The following is a 13,790-nucleotide window of genomic DNA, read 5'->3' on the forward strand; positions in this document are numbered from 1 at the left end:
GCAAAGCAGAATGCTAGTATGGTCGGTCTAACCTGCAAAACAGAATGTCAGTGCTGTTTTATTTGAGGTGTCCTGACCCCATGTCTTCTTGCTGGGGACTCTGGCCCTGACTACCTAACTGTCCAACTCACTGCTAACAAGGTGATTGGTGACATTGGAAAGCACCTCTGTGCTCACAGGGTGCATGTGGTCCCTCCTAGGGAGTGAGACCTAGAGGCCCAGCTCGCCAGCTTCTGGCCGCCCTGCTAAAGAAGCTCAGTGTCTGCAGTGTCCTCATTCTCCCCCTCAGTTTTATTGAGATATAATTGACATATGACATTGCAGAAGTTTTGGGTGTACAGCATGATGATTTGATATATATACACGTATACATGCTGTGATAGGATCACAATTAGTTAACATCCATCACCTTGTAATTACAGTTTTTTCCCCTGTGATGAGAAATTTTAAGATCCACACTCTTAGCACCTTCCAAATATGCAAAACAGTATTTTTTTTTAAGTAGGCTCCATGGCCAACATGGGACTTGAACTCATGACCCTGAGATGGAGAGTTATGTACTCTATGACTGAGCCAATTAGGCACACCTGGAATAGAGTATTATTAACCATAGTCCCCTTGCTGTACTAATATTACATCCCTGAACCTACTTATTTTAACCTGGAAGTTTGTGTCTTCTGACTCCCTGCACCTGTTTCCCCTACCCCCTGGCAACTGCCTCCCTCTTTGTATCTGAGCTTGATCTTTGTTGTTTTTTGTTCGTTTCTCAATTCCACATATAAGTGACATCGTATGGTATTTGTCTTTCTCTGTTTTCAGACTTACCTCACTTAGCTTGCCTGTCTCCATGCTCCCCCTTCACCCTCCTTCCCCTCAGCACCTACACGTTCTCTCTTGGCTCCTCCAGCCTACCCATCTCCTGCCTGCCCTGGGCCTTTTGCATTGACTGTTCCCTCTGCCTGAAATGCTCTCCCCTTGAGTTTTTGCAGAACTGGAACCTTCTTATGACTCAGAGCTCACTTTGAATGTGTCTTCCTAGGGCCAGCTTCCCTGATCACCCAATTAAAAGCAGCACAGAGTTCCCATCTCTTGCTCTTTATTCCCTTAACTAGAAACTCTCATTATCTAGTCTCTTTGCATATGTGTCTATGTGCATCCTTATATATTTGTTGCTGTGTCTACACACCAGAATATAGAGACAGAGCCCACCCCCTAGGAGTTGCTCAGTAGATGTTTTTCTAATAATTAAATAATTGAATGGGCTCCCAATTCAATAAAACTACATTTTATTTTATTTTATTGTTTAAACTATGCTTTTAATTTGCTATTTCTTTTTTGGGTTCTTGCACAAAATTATTACCCAGAATCACTTGTGCCAGACTGTGGAGAATCATATTGTATATACTTACTGTTCATTCTTACATACAACATATATATGTGTGTATATACATATATATGTGTATATATATATACAAGAATATATACATACATATATGTATATATATATACACACAATATATATATATATTTATATACACATACATATTGCAATTATAAGCAAAATTCTAAGAGAATATTTTTAGGGAGCTTCAAAAACTTATTCGACAGTTTATATGGAAATATAGGAAGAGGAAGAATGTGTAGGAAGAGCTAAAAAGAATTTTGAAAGAGAATAGTAACCAGAGATATATGTACAAGAGTGTGTACCTATAGCCTTGGACACATCTTAAGTGGGATTGGGCCTGGGTATATAAGTTATGAAACATCAACCCAATGAAATATCATGTGGTCATTAAGAAAAAAGAAATAGCTCCTTGTTTGCCAACATGGAAAGATCTCTAGATGCTAAGAGAATTAATGGTATGTGAATAATTAATTCGTGGCAGGCTAAGCATTTGAGGCATCAGATGACATGGTTGTCCTTCCCCACCTTGCTGCTGAGAACAGAGACACAGAATCCTCAAGGCTTGACTTGGAGTCTCTGCTCCCACTGGGATGCAATGAGATAGACCACGTCTTTGTACCAAGAACAGTTGGAAGGCACTGAGTGATCTCAGGCAAATGTGAGAGCTGAACATGATTGGGCTTACGTTTTGTGAAGATTATTCTGGCTGACATGTGGACAGATTAGAAAGGATTACAGAGGGATTAGCAATGATGCAAGGAAACTAGTTGGGTAATCCACAGGGAAGATAATGGTGGTTCACAATATGGAGGTGGTGATAAAGATGGGGGGAAATGGATGGATTGGAAAAACACATATGGGGTAAAATGGACAGGACCTGGTGACAGATATGGGGATGTGTCAAGAGTGACTTCCAGGCACTGTCATAGTTCCTGCCCTCAAGGAATTGGCAGTAGTCAAACCAATGCAACAACGGCTGAAATTAGTCTGCTCAGGGGCTTTTCCTGTTGGGTGAGTGATGAAATCTGCCTCTTTCCCAGACCAGTCCCTGGGTCCCCTTTGTTCTCAACTGTGATTCTGCAGCAACACCTGGCTTGGGGCCCAGTGCATAGTAAGCGATGCAGCAGTGTGGGAGTGTGGGTTATCACTGGGAACACTAAGTCTTTAAAACCTTGTAGCCAGTTTGTGAAACGAGGGGATTCAATGTAGAAGGAGCCAAATCAATTGCTCTTTTTGAAAGGGCATCAATAAAAAGCATAAGCAGTCACCAGAATGTGACATGTGGTATTAAAACTGGTGAACTGATTAAGTTAGGAAAAGATTTTTTTAAGTCCAAAGAGTCCTCTGTTCTGTCACACCAGCTGTGCCTCCACTGGGGACACCCTCCTTCCTGGGGCCCCAAGTAACTTGAAAAGCTCCCATTTACTTTTTTGGAGATGAGGCTTAACCATCTCTGCCACTGGGAATGGCTGCTCATGAGCCATTCAAACCAAGAGGACTTCAGTGATGACATTTATACCGGCCCCACATCAATGACTGCATTGGTACAGGGCTGTATCTGTTTGTGTCCAGCTGTCTCCCACTGAGGGCAGGGAACCTGACTCCTGTGTGCACTTTTTTTTTTTTAAAGTAGGCTTCCACACCCAGCATGGAGCCCAGTGCAGGACTTAAACTCATGACCCTGAGATCAAGACCTGAACTGAGATCAAGAGTTGGACACTTAACCACCTGAGCCACCCAGGCACCCTGATGCACTTTTCACCCCTGCATCCAGTAGAATGCCTCTCTTATAGTAGCATTTCAGTCTAAAATCCTTTTGGGGTCAAAGTGATCATAAGGATGAAAGAGAAAAAAGAAAGGAAGGAAAGTGAAAAAGAAGTAGAGAACAAAAATGTCCAATCAGTTATTGTTAAATAAGAGATTGAAATTTTTAATAAGTAAAAATGTGTTGAGGTACATGAAATACACTTTGTTCAACTCAAGTTAGAGGCAGCTGTGGTTTCAGGGAAAAAATGTGCTAGAACTTGGATACTAAGTACTGGTTTTTGACACATGACTTTGCTCACCCTGCTGAGTTTTGGCTTCTCATCTGTTAAGAGGGGAGGGTTGGGCCACATCTGGGCCAGTTCTGAAGAGTCAGAACAGCAAGTTGGATGTCAGGAGGTATAAGTTCAAATTCTATTCAGCTGTCAAACATGATAGAGGCTAAGCCAGGGGTTAAGATGATGACTAAACATTTTGTCCTTTGTTCTCACATGATTACTTACCAGATGCTTCCAAAAGCCAGAACTATATGCCCTTTTATACCGTAAGGTCACTCATTCTCTTCCTTCTCCCTCAAATCCTGCACCTCCTCACCCCTTGAAGGCAATCAGCTTCATCGTTTCTAGGTTGATCTGCTGTTTTCCTTTCTCAAGATAAGCATATCCCTGTTGTGTTTTCTTATTTTCCTCCTTAAACAGAACGTAGCTTACCACATACATTCTTGCACTTTGCTCTTTTCAATTCACAGTTCATAGTATCTGGGTGAAATTACAACACATCACTGCATAGAGATCTCCCACATTCTTTTTTATAACTGTGACTTCTCCAGGTAATGTATATTTCACCCAACTCCTGCACTTACATGTGCATTTTCCTACTGTTGGAGAGAGATCTTTGGGGTACATGCATTCTGAGAGGCTTCTACACTAAATACCAAGTTGTCCTCCATCAGACTATGTTAAATTACACTTCCACTTCTAGGGCTTTAGACCATATTTATATATTTTTAAATGAAAATAGACTTTTTTATTTTAATGGAATATTTGGTACTGTAGACTTAAATTTCTTCTTCTTTTTTTTTTTTTTTTTGTAAGGTGAAACCATCTATCAGATGCTTCTCTGCTCATTGAAATAAAAAATTCAACTTGGATTAGATTTTTTTCTTTTTTTTTTTGGCTCTGGGGAGAGTCATTTGGTGGTGATGGTGCTCTCTTAGTTACACTGAGTGGAAAATATAAGTGAATAAAAGACTATGTTCATCTCTTGATGTATTTGTTTGAATAAATAACAAAATTGTCTTAATATCATATCTTAAGTGAGATAAGAAATTGACATTTTGCTTTATAGAGGGTAAAACTCTGAACAAATAATCATCATCCTCTCTACAGCTCAGACACCATGAAGGGACATCAAAAAAGGGCATGCTGGGGCACCTGGGTGGCTCAGTTGGTTAAACATCTGACTCAATTTGGGCTCAGGTCTTGATCTCAGGGCCATGGGTTCAAGCCCTATGTTGGGCTCCATGCTGGGCATTGAGCCTACTTTAAAAAAAAAGTGGGGGGGGGGTATGTTGTCAGCTGGGACTAAATAAATCCCAAGTAGAGGGCACCTGGCTGGGTCAGTTGGTAGAGCATTGGACTATTGATTTTGGGGTTGTGAGTTTGAGCCCCATGTTGGTTTTAGAGATTACTTAAAAATAAAATCTATAAATCAATCAGTAAGTAAGTGCTTAAGTATTATTTGAGGTGAGATGGGGGCATCTAGATAAACATTATATCCTCAATCTAAACCCCAAAGTACAGGTGATTCTGTGTTTCAAAAGCCTAAGGTTTAGTTTAGCATGATAGATTTTGGTTGTCTCCCTTTCTGCCTTCTATTCATGTGTATCCCAAATGTGCTTTGATTAGTGTCACCAAAATATCTGATTTATTATCACACTATGCCTCTAATGACATAAAAAATAATTCCCTTTCTCAGGGTCACAACATCTATTTTCAGACTTGACAGTAATTCAATTATCGATTTTGTTTCTGGACCTGGTAAGAGACCTCAGCAGTTCCCTTTAAACTGGGCCCATTTCCCCCTTAATAATCATTTTTTTAGTAGAGAGTTATTGTGCTTATTTCATCATATGATTGTATCATTCAAGCATTAATTTTCCCACAGTAATTTTGCAGATGATTAAATTTTGATGATTTCAAAATCCTGATTATGTTACCTACTCTTTTAAAGAAACACTGTGTGTTTCTGCAGACCATAATCTTATTTTTTTTAATATGATTTAGGTTGATTTTATTACCATTCTAGAAACAGACACAAATTACAGGGAAATTAGAAACCAACACAACAGGCTCTCAATTTCATGATGCATTAAATTTGGAGGCAATTTATTACAAGTGAGAAAAGTTCAAGTGGCATCAATGACAGTATAAGGAGAGCCCAGGGATAAGGATTATTTTATCTTTAAGATCTAGAGCCAAGATAACTCATCTATTCCCTACCCAAATAGGATTAAGTTTAAAGGCTTAATTTTCAGTAGTGAAACCTACAGATTATTCAGGGATTGATTCTAAAATTTTTACTTTGGAAAATACTTTGGCATATGTGTCACGGAACCTGCTACTATAGGGTTAGTAGCCATATTGGGAACTGTGTGGGGGCACCCCCAAAGCTGCAGAAATTTTACTTTCTCAGACAAATTTCTAAGGAAATGATTATTTGGAAAGAAAATGTGTTGTGTAGTGAAGGGAAGAGGTATAGTTCCATAGGGATGTTCTCATTCATTCAGTAGATATCTGGCGTTATTTTATTCATTTATTTACTCACTCCACAAATAATCATGAGTATTGATCATATGTCAAGAAATGTTCTAGGTACTGGAAATATGACAAGAAACAGAGGGACAGGATTCCTAATGGGAAAGATGGACCAATATTAGTAGACAAGAAAATAAATCAGATACAATTTTAATGATTATATAGTAAAAAAATATAATCTTAATAATGATATAGTTGTATGATTATACAATCATCTAAATACTAAGCACAGGATTAAAATAAGGTTGTGTGTGAGAGACGGATGGGGTGGCCTTTTTATTTTTATTTTTTTAAAATATTTTATTTATTCACTCATGAGAGACACAGAGAGAAAGAGAGAGGCAGAGACACAGGCAGAGGGAGAAGCAGACTCCATGCAGGGAGCCCCACGTGGGACTCGATACCGGATCTCCAGGATCACATGCCCTGGGCTGAAGGCGGCGCCAAACCACTGAGCCACCCGCCCAGGCTGCCCGGGGTGGCCTTTTTAGACCAGATGGGCGGGGAGTTCTCTCTGAGGGGAAGTGTTATAATTTGGGATATGACAGATAAAGAGGAAGCAGCCATGTGAGATCCAAAGGCACACATTCTAGGCAGGAGAGAGCTCAATGTTAATGTCCCAAGGCAAGAACAAATTAAGTAGTTGAAAGAACCAAAAGAAGGCTGTGTGGCTCAATGATAGGATCTGAGAGGCACTAAGTATAAGATGAGGTCACTGAGTATGAAGGGATCAGAAGATGAGGGTTTTGTGGACTTTCACTTATAACCCTCATCATTGACACTGCCAGGTACCTACCTACTCTGTTACCATCCATCCTCATTTCTTCCCTAACTACAAGTGTGTTTGGGGTTGTATTGTATCCATTTAAAAACCCTTAATTCCCCAGAGTTCCTTGAATCTAGTGGTCATCACATTACATGGTTCTGCTAATAGTGTATATCTAGAATTTTGATGAAAAGAGCTTCCCTTCCAGAATAAAAACAGAATCTTGTCAAAAGTGGCTTTTCATCCTTCTCCATTCTTCCTGCTTGAAATATTAATGCAATGCCCATGCGTATAGCAGTCATCTTGAAATGATTTGAATGAAAACCACAAATAAGAATTGAAATAAGAGAAAGGCAGGAGTCTGCGAGACTAATGGTGATATCATGGACCTATTGGACCACCCAGTTCCACAGACCTCTGCACATCTTGTTGGATGCAGTGAACAAAATTTTATGTCTTTTAGGTGCTGGCATCTGGGCATTCTCTTACTTGTAACCAAACACAATCTTAAATCATAAACACAGAATAGGAAAAAAAAAAACAATGCTCTAGGGAACTAGGAAAAACATTGGTGAAAATAAATCCAGCAATAACGGTAACCCCAAATAAAGGAAAACTAATCTTGCACAATTGCTATATATCACCCTGAAATTTGGTCTCAAATATTAGAGAAGCCAAAACCAAGAGGAGATTTCTCAATACAACTACTACTTGTACTACTGTTAATATTAGTATCAGGCTGAAGGTACACACTAAGGCATAGCTCACATTTCTTATGTGCTTACAATGGGTCAGGTACTCTTCTAAGCACTTGACATACATTAAATCATTTAAGCCTCAGAACATCATTTAATTATTTCACAGATGAAGATATTGAGTTATAGAGAGCTTAAGTGGCTTGCCTTGCGTCAAAGAGCCAGGATTTCAATCCATGTTGTTTGACCACAAGGCCTGCAGTAGTAACTAAATCTTAGCAAAACCTCATAGCGTCTGATAGATTTCCTTTTTCAAAAATCTTTAGCAAGTAGTTTGCTCAGATCTTTTGCATATCTTAGAAAGTTGGGCAGAAGAGCAGAAGGATGACTGGAGCATGAACCAGTGGCTAGCTCTGCCTGGTCATAATATTACAGCATAGAAGAGCTCTAAATTTGCATTTAGAAATTATAAATTTGAATTTGGCCTTCCAATCTGTCATGAAGGATTATTGCGAAATTTAGGGAAATAGTTTATCTTTTATTCAATAATTTGTTAACTTGACTTAAATTACTTAGATATTATACTGTGTATGAGTCTCCATTTGTACTCCTCCTCTGAGTAATACAAATGTTAGGGGGTGGGTCTCTCTATACAGAATTAAAATACATGAAAACAATAGTACATACACTGGAATGGGCATAAGTGGAATTAGAGGGTCCTAAGGTAACAGCATTATTGAAATGTGGTAAAACAACTAATACATATTGGTTTTTTAAGAAGTTGAGGATGTTTGTTGTAATATCTAGGGTATCGACTACAAGAATAGGAAGATAATGTATAACTAAGAAGCAAATGGAGGAGGGGGAGAGGAATAATAAAAAGTATTCAATCAACCCAAAAGTAGACAAGAAAGTCAAGAAAGAGTAATACAGTCCAGGTAGGAAAAACAGAGAGCAAATATGAGATGTTAGATATTGATATACCAAATGATTAAATTAAATGTGAATGGAATAAATACTTCAATGAAAAGGCAAAGCTTGTCAGTCTGGATGAAAAAAATTCCAGCAGTATGCTGGAAGAGACGTAGGTATGAAAATACAAAAAGATTAAAAAGAAAAGGATTGGAAAAGATATATCATTTAAACATTAATAGAAAGTTGGTATATCAGGGGCACCTGGGTGGCTCAGTCAGTTAAGTGTCTGCCTTAGGTTCAGGTGATGATCCCAGAGTCCCAGGATTGAGCCCTGAATAGGGTTCCCTGTTCAGTGGGGAGTCTGCTTCTCCCTCTCCTTCTGCTTCTTTCCCAACTTGTGCTTTCCCTCTCTCTCACTCTCTCTCTCTCTCTCAACTAAATAAAATCTCTAAAAAGAAAAACCCCAGAAACCTGGTATAGATATACTAATATCAGACAAAGCCAATATTAAGATAAGCATCATTAAAGGGATAGAGGATTACTTCTTAATGATAAAAGTTTTGTTCATCCAGAAGACACAATATTTCTAAATTGCATGCCTTGAGTAAGTCTTATAGATGAAGCAAAAAATTTATAGAACTGAAAATAAAAGCAAAGCCCCCTTGAATCACCATGGCAGATGTTAATACATGCTTTTTTTCAGTAACTGACAAAAATCAGTAGATCTACTGAACATTTGAATGACATGACTAACAAGCTTGACATAATTGATATAAATAAAAATATAAGCCCAATGATTGAAGGATATAAGTTCCTTTCAAGTACACATGAAACATTCACCAAAATTAAATATATGCTGGCTCCTAAAACACACTTCATAACACAGAACTCACACAAAATATATTCTCTGACCACAGTGGAATTAAGTGGAAATCAAAAACAAAAGGATAAGGGAAAATAGCCATATACTTAGCAACTAAGAAATATGCTAGCTATTTAAACACAATACATTTTAAGTCATCTTAAAGAATTCAAAGATGATGTCACACTGGAAATTGGAAACTATTTTCTTTTCCTAAATTCTTAAGATGAACATTAAATAATTGATTTTTAGCTTTTCTTCTTTTCCAATGTATGCATTTAGGTCTATAATTTTCCCTGTAAGCACATCTTTGAGCTGTATCCCACAAATTTTTTGGATACCCGAATGGGGAAATAATCAATCTTGCCCTCTATCCTCACCGTATATGAAAATCAGTCCAGGGACGCCTGTGTGGCTCAGCAATTAAGCATCTGCCTTTGGCTCAGAGCATGATCCCACAGTGCCAGGATCGAGTCCCACATTGGGCTTCCTGCGAGGAGCCTGCTTCTCCCTCTGCCTATGTCTCTGCCTCTCTTTCTGTGTCTCTCATGAATAAATAAATAAAATCTTTAAAAAAGAAAAAAGAAAGAAAATCAATCCAGGTGGATTGTAGACCTAAATATGAAATATAAAACAATAAAACTTTGACAACTTAAGTAAAGAGCTTCACCATCTTGGGATAAGTAAAGAATTCTTAAACAGAATGCTCAAAGCTTTAGCCACAAAGGAAGAGACTGATAAACTAGAGTGCATTAGAATTAGGAATTTGTTTCTCAAAAGACACTGTTAAGAACATTAAAGGTCAATATAGGGAATTGGAGAAGGTATTTGGAATACATATACCAAAGATTTCATATCAGAATGAAGATTTCTGACAAACCAATTAGAAAGAAAAAGGCAACATGAGAGCAAAAACTGGTCAGTAAGCACACAGAAAGGGGCTCACCTCACACATAAACAGGGATATTCTAATAAAAATACAAGGAAATATCACTACACCTACCAGAATGACTAAAACTTTAAGGAACAACAGTATAATTTTAGGGAGCAGTGAGAATCCTTATACTCTGCTGGTACAGCTGTATATTGGTACTACCGATTTTGGGAAAATGTTTTGCATTACCTACTAAAGTTGAGTATCTTCAGACTCAGTAATCTAGCAATTCCACCCAAGAGAAGTGTGTGCACCTGCATCCAAAGCCAGGAAAATGACTGCATAACAACAGGGCTGGGAGGGTTAATTCCAGCAGGCCTAGAATTAGCCTGAGCTGTTGTTGTGCTAAAGGTCCTGCATCACAATGACCTCTGGCCAAGGCATGAAACCTACTCATTTATAGGGTCATTTTGTTACCATAGGTGTAAGAAGTTTGGGGGTTGGTTTGTACCACCTTATCAATGTGGTTTATTGATAAAACTGCATTGAAGATTCTCACCTGGCTTGATGAGACTAGCAGATGCTGGTGATGGAGCAGGAATATGCCTCCTTGATCCCCAAAATGTACAAAGTAATTGAGACTCCAGCTCATGCTCCCTGATTCTAAAGTGTTCCATACACACACTGGTTCCTGACTGGAAAAAAAGAGTGTGTCTTCCCCTTAGAGAGGCAGGACAATTCTAGCCTCAGTCTGGTCCCTCTGGACCCCTTGCTGTCATCTATGGGGCATATTCTTACATGAATGCTTTGCCATAATAAATCCTTTACGTGCAATAAACTGGAGACTTGTATTCAGATTTTGTTTGGGTCCTGCAAGTCTTCTTGAGCAACCAAATCTTGCTTGATGGCCACGGGTATTGCAAAGCATTATTTGTAATAACCCTAGACTGCAAATGATCCAAATGTTCATCAACAACAGATTGCATAAATAAATCAGGCTATATTCATACGATTAAATACTGAGCAGCAATGAAAATTACTACTAACTACATACAGAACCAAAATGCATCTTACAGACAGTGCTGAAAGAAGGCAGATACAAGAGAATTTACTGTGTACATGTTCAAATGTGTGCCTACATGTACAAAACAGTGCAAAAATAGACAAAATGAATCTAAGGTACATACTGGTCTCCTTGGCAGGGGAGGGATGGAGTCATGATTAGGAGAGGCCTTGCAGGCACTGTTCTATGTCATCACCTGGGGATGGTTCCATGGCTATGTTCAGTTGGCTATAATTCATCAAACTTGTGATTTTCTGTGTGATATTATAATTTTTTAAAAAAAGCTTATTAAAGACAAACACCAGTGAGTCCAGGCTATTCAAAAAAAGAGAAAGAAACACCTTTTTTGGCAACCCTTGGAAGTAACTAAAACATCAGTGCCTTAATCTACAAATTGGAAACTCAAGAGGGAAACTTCCTTCGTTGTACAGACTGTATTTCAGTGTCGTTAAATATGACCTACCTCATGTGGGAAAGGTTTTCTTTACAAATTATTCCCAGTTAATCAATGTGAAATTAACAGCTGAATTAGAAAAATCATCAGTGGGGGCGTCTGGTTGGCTCAATCAGTTAAGCATTTGCCTTCGGCTCAGGTTATTATCTCAGGGTCCTGGAATCAAGCCCCAAGTGGGGCTCCCTGCTCAGTGGGGAGCCTGCTTCTCCCTCTCTGACCCACTTGTGCTCTCTGTCTCTCACTATTTCTGTTGTTATCTCTGTCTCTCTCACTCAAATAAATAAATAAATCTTTAAAAAAAAGGAAAGAAAAAAAAGAAAATCATCAATGATCATAATGAAAATAATGAATCCAGGAAAAAAAAAACACTGTATTTGTTACCTATGGCTGCCTAACAGATTACCCCAAAATGTAGCAGCTTACAACAAATATTATTTCACAATTTCTGGGGGTTTAGAAATCTGGGCCTGGCTTAACTGAGTGCCCCTGGCTCTGGGTCTCCCACTAGGTTGCAGGTGGTCAGTAGGGCCACAGGCATTTCAAGGCTTGACAGGGACATCTCCAGGCTCACTCATGTGGCTATGGGCAGCAGATCTTAGATGCTCGCTGGCTGTTGGTCAGAGATATATCAGTTACTTCCACATGGATGTAACTGGACAGTTACATGACAAGTCAGAAGATGGCAGCTGGCTTCCCTAAGAGCTAGCAAGTGAGAGCAAGAGAGAGATTCCAAAATAGAACATTTTTTTTTTTTGTAACTTACTAGATAGAATCTAGTTTTTTTTGTAACTTAACCTAGAAGCAACATCCTAGCATCTCTGCTGCATTCCATTCATAGAAGCAAGTTGTAAGTCTTGCCTAGACTCAAGGGAGGGAATTACATGGGGTGTAACTACCAGGAGGCGGAGAGCACTGGGAGCTTCATAGAGGATGCTGATGGTAATCATCAGTGGAGGGAGGCCATTAGGTGAAAGGCTGATGGGTCACCAGCTAAATGCACTACTCAATCCCATAATCACTAAAAAAGGAACAGAGATATTATTTACCTTTTGTTCTGAAGTCATCTGAATGTACACAGCATCACCTAATAAAGTATTCTTTGAAAAATAGTTGAGGGGCAGCCCTGGTGGCGCAGCGGTTTGGCGCCACCTGCAGCCTGGGGTGTGATCCTGGAGACCTGGGATGGAGTCCCACATCGGGCTCCCTGGATGTCTATGAATAAATAAATAAAATCTTAAAAAAAAAAAAAAAGAAAAATAGTTGAGCCTGAATCTAATAAAACTTTTAGAAAACATCCAATTTGCAAGAAATATGAATAATTGAAGAGTTAAATGACATGAGGATACAATACAAATCTAGTTTGTGGGAACTTCTACAGCATAATATAGGTGCTATGTACAGCATAACCTAGGTCCTCAGTAAGTCAATTACATGGAAAAAAATGAGGAATTGCTTTAGTTTAAAGAGACTTTATGAAACCAAACAATCAAATGCAATCTTTAGACCTGGCCTGGATCCTGCTAAAAAAGGCAGTTTTAGGGGATCCCTGGGTGGCTCAGCGGTTTAGCGTCTGCCTTCAGCCCAGGGCATGGTCCTGGAGTCCTGGGATCGAGTCCCACATCAGACTCCCTGCATGGAGCCTGCTTCTCCCTCTGCCTATGTCTCTGCCTCTCTCTCTGTGTGTCTCTCATGAGTAAATAAATCTTTTTTTTTTTAAAGGCAGTTTTAAGACAATAAGGGGATTTTTAATATAGATAAATAAATGGTACTAAGGAATTACTATTAATTTTTCTTGGTATAGTGCAGCCCCGGTGGCCCAGCGGTTTAGCGCCACCTTCAGCCCAGGGTGTGATCCTGGAGACCTGGGATCGAGTCCCACGTCAGGCTCCCTGCAGAGAGCCTGCTTCTCCCTCTGCCTGTGTCTCTGCCTCTCTCTCTCTCTCTCTCTCTCTGTATGTCTGTCATGAATAAATAAAATCTTAAAATTTTTTTTCTTGGTATAATAATGTCATCATGGTTATGAAAGAAAATGTCCATATTTTTCTGAGATTCATACCAAAGCATACAAGGATGGTATCTTAGACATGAAGCCCAAGAAATTGCTTTAAAATACTTCAGCAGAGAGCTACCTGGATGGCTCAATTGGTTAAGTGGTCAACTCTTAATTTTGGCTCAG

The sequence above is a fragment of the Vulpes vulpes genome, chromosome 1, assembly GCF_048418805.1.
Source record: "Vulpes vulpes isolate BD-2025 chromosome 1, VulVul3, whole genome shotgun sequence".
Lineage (NCBI taxonomy): Eukaryota > Metazoa > Chordata > Mammalia > Carnivora > Canidae > Vulpes > Vulpes vulpes.